Source organism: Nannospalax galili, unplaced genomic scaffold (genome assembly GCF_000622305.1).
Source record: "Nannospalax galili isolate Female #2095 unplaced genomic scaffold, S.galili_v1.0 scaffold276, whole genome shotgun sequence".
In the NCBI taxonomy this organism is placed as follows: domain Eukaryota; kingdom Metazoa; phylum Chordata; class Mammalia; order Rodentia; family Spalacidae; genus Nannospalax; species Nannospalax galili.
This window is the reverse complement of record NW_008337766.1, coordinates 943391-947706: the sequence shown is the minus strand read 5'-3', so window position 1 is coordinate 947706 and position 4316 is coordinate 943391. Positions and strand designations below refer to the sequence as shown.

The following is a 4316-nucleotide window of genomic DNA, read 5'->3' as shown; positions in this document are numbered from 1 at the left end:
TAATTGAGTGACAATTTTTGCACACACAGCCAAAATACATGTTATAGTAAGAACAGTAAAACACTTCCATGCCCATTCAAGTGGGGAAACTATCCTTTTAAAGTATACAAAGTAATCTAGAAACGGGATATGAAGAAAACCTATATCTAAACAATATTTTTATGCACAATTGGATTTTTAAAAATATAATATGAAAAAATGTATCTATATGTTGCTTCAATGCATAGTCCTGTATTTGAAATATTTCATTATTCAAAGATTTTAAAGATATCAATACTTTCTTTTAATATTCCTTAGGTTTGTAAAGCCACACTAAGTATATTTATTGAATACATCAGTAGTTTTCAAATAGTAACTTGTAAAAATCTTGAAGAAAAGCATTCTAAGGTAGTGAGGTGGTGAGCATGCAAATATATATACTCAGTTAGTGAGAGGGGTATTAACTGACAATTACTCTGAGTAACATATACACCATGCCGTATGCCCATTAGGTGCATCATTCTAGAACTTTCCCAGCTGTAACATATCCTATGAAATTGTGTTTTAAGCTCCATAGTGTTGTAAAAGCATTTCATTTTTCTGTGCAGGTGAAGGACTTGTAGTGGAAAGCAATCGAACTAGGCATGCAGAGTAAGGATTCTTCCTATCACACAGAAACTCAGACCTGAAACATAGAAGGGAGTAAAGAGATCAACATTAGCTCTACAGGAACTTCCTTTTTGGCATTTTAATAATCAAGAGTAGGCATACACTTCTATATTTATAAACCCAATTATTTGATACTAATCTCAATGAATTTCTATTGAGACAATATTTTTCTAGCTGGTTTAAGAATATATTTTAAGGGGCTGGAGAGATGGCTCAGAGGTCAAGAACAGTGTTCTTGCAGAAGACCTGGGTTCTAATCCCAGCACCCAATGGCAGCTAACAGCTCTCTGTAACTCCATTTCCAGGGGATCCAACAGCCTCTTTTGTCCTTGGTGGGCATGGCACGACATGGGTGCACTTACCTACATGCAGGCATAACACTCAAACACATAAAATAAAAATAATAAAATATAAAAAAGAATATATTTTAATATATGTACTTTTGATAGACATTATTACTTTAATATTAGGATTGTGCTTGCCAAACTCTGCCTGCTTCTTTAGTTCATGAAACAGTTTATTTCAGTAGAAAATTACACGTATTTACATTAGCTACCATTGCGTGAACACTTGCAGTCTTTGCTCAGATAAACAATGGAACTTGACTATATTACATGTAATCATTCCCAATGCTAAATCCTGGCCATCTCATTGGCACACCCCATTCTTGACTTAAATCACTGCTTTTCAGTTATGTCTTCTAATATAGGAAGAGTGATACAACCTCAGTTCTTTCTGAGTAATTTCCATTATTCAGCATCAAGTTTACAAAATTAATTCATTTTTTTAATTTTACTTTTGTTCAGTTAATTCTATTGAGGTACATCCCCAATATGCCATATGGACATGTAGCAGAATTTGTTTGTTCCTTCTCATTTTGTTGGACATGTAGGATATTTCCATTAAATATATCTATCTATATATATATGTGTGTATAGATACATATATGTATATATCCTTGGTTTATATCAGCAAATAACACATAGGATTAGTTACATGCTAGGTATTTGTGTACAAGAAGAAAAGTTAAGACTTATTTTCTCTAACAAATGCAAGTAGCCAATTTATATACAAGAGAAAAGGGAAAGTCGAAGACCAAGTATGATTAAAACAGTGCAGTTCATTTCCTTTTCTAAGATGCTCATGAGTGAACAGACCAACAGTGTTTTCTGTGTTTTGACACTGATGAAATCTTTAGAGAAAACAATATTGTTTAGGACTTCTCCAGAATGTCTTAGTATTTTAACTATGGATGGTGAAGTACAAAAATGGGATGTCTGCTGGTGTCCTTTTTAAAAATACTATCCTAGTTTTGCCACATTTATATCATTTTCTACACATAATCACAAGCTTAGTTTTGCATTTGGTTGAACAATACATTTTAGAATGCATAACGGAGTTTCAAGGCAATGTGTCTTTTCAGCTGTAGGTTTTCCAAAATGCTTGTACTAGTTTTAACTGTCATTTGTAGGTTATGAGAATTCTTGTTTCATGTCTTCTCCAACATTTCTAATGGCCTCATTTGCTAGGTTCGTATTCACATCTCATTGTAGGTAACAGTTACAGGAGCTCTTTCTCTCACCTTGGTGCTAGACCATTAACAGAATATTCAGAGTCTTCCTTTTAACACTGATGCAGACCCAGTGAGTTCAAGGATAGCATATAATTGTTAATGTAAATGTAAGGTGCCAAGTTGAAGGCATTCATATCTTATTGTTGAGACTGCCCACTGAGTAGTTGATGACCTACCAAAGAGCTTCAGTTAATGGGGTGCCCCTGAACTGGAAAATGGAAGCCAGTCTCCATCCCACTAGAACTGTAAAGCTGGCACGGCTTCTAGAAACAATGGTTTCAGAGCAGGTCCATTGGTCTTCTCTGGGTAAGATGAGATGTCTTAAAAGCTGCATCTGGGAGTTTTGAAACCCATATGCTTTCACTGAGCATGTAGTATCTTTATAACCTTGTAACCTTCCTTAGAGTTTTGATGACGAATTAAATCTGTTGTGTCTTATAAATTTGATTTCTCTCCCCAAACTCAACTTACTGCTATTGGTTAAACAGAGACTTTCATAAGTTTTGAAGCAGCTCCTTCTCTAACTGTGGTCCCTAGTTTATATTATGTAATGAGCCTTTAGAAAGTTTGTATTTAATAGTCTTGCCCATTATTTTCTAGTAGATTCTCTGGCTCTTTCTTGTTGCTATGAAAAATTTTGGTACACATTTTATGAATAAACTGCAATGATTTGAATAAGAAATGCTTATAGATTCAGGTATTCCAAAAGTCAGTCCCAAGTTGGAGGTGCTGTTTGGGGAGGCTATGGAACCTTTAGGAGGTACAGCCTTGCTGGAGGAAGTGTGTCACTGGGAGTGGGCTTTGAGAGTTTATAACTTTGCTACACTTCCTGTTTTCTCTGCTTTCATTATGATCAGTATCCCTCTGGACTATGAACTAAAATAATTTTTTTTCCTTGTTACTTTCAGTCAGGGTATGAGTTCTTTTTTAGTTGTATCTTTCCTAAAACTCTTTCATTTTGACCTTACTCATGAAGACTTTATTAAGAATTCTAAATTGTAGACTGGAGTCACTACTGTACACCCTGACCCCACCCATCATCCACTCCCGGTCCCTTCTGGTTCCAAGTCCAGGATGGCAAGCCTCAAGGATAAGCTGATTGTGAATCGTCTAAAGGAAGAATGGGCCCCCCAGGACAAGATTACAGTTGTTGGGTTTGGTGCTGTAGGCATGGCCTGTGCCATCAGTATCTTAATGAAGGACTTGGTAGATGAACTTGCTCTTGTTGTCATGGAGGACAAACTGAAGGGAGAGATGATGGAGCCCCAGCATCATAGCCTTTTCCCTAAAACACCAAAAATTGTCTCTGGCAAAGACTACAATGTGACTGCCAACTCCAAGCTTGTCATCATCACAGCTGGGGCAGCAGCAGGAGGAGGAGAGTTATCTCAGTTTGGTCCAGCGTAATGTGAATATCTTTAAGTTCATCATCCCTAATGTCGTTAAGTACAGTCCAAGCTGCGAGTTGCTTCTTGTTTGGCCTTGAGTGTGCCTGTGTGGAGCAATGATAACATTGCTGGCGTCTACCTGAAGAATCCAAACCCAGAATTGGTCACCGATGAAGCTAAGGAGCAGTGGAAGGAGGTTCACAAACAGGTGGCTGACAGTGCCTATGAGGTAATCACACTGAAAAGTTATCTGTCCTGCGCCATTGGACTCTCTGTGGCAGATCTGGCAGAAAGTATAATGAAAAATCTTAGGCTGGTGCATCCAAGTTCCACCATGATTAAGGGGCTCTGTGGACTAAAGGATGACATCTTCCTCAGTGTGTCCTGCATCCTGGGACAGAATGGGATCTCAGACGTTGTGAAGGTGACTCTGACCCCAGAAGAGGAGGCCTGCCTGAAGATTATAGATATGCTCTGGGGAATCCAGAAAGAGCTACAGTTTTAACGTCTCCTGGTGTCACTCCCTTTGCTGTCCTGGCTGCAGCAGAGTTTCTGTTGTAGATGTACATGTTTTCCTTCACATCTGAGCTGTGATTAAGGCAGTTTTATTAAGAAGGAAAATATGAGTTAGTGTGAAAGAGTTCTACCATCTGAGACACCACTCCCAATTTTGTATAGGCTCTAGTTCCCATCAAATGGGATGTGTT

At 37.8% G+C, this 4316-nt stretch overlaps 1 pseudogene; it reads left to right on the top strand.

The window, feature by feature from the left end:
• The first annotated feature begins 3295 nt into the window (after positions 1-3295).
• Positions 3296-4114, top strand: LOC103733842 (annotated as a pseudogene).
• The last annotated feature ends 202 nt before the right edge of the window (positions 4115-4316 follow it).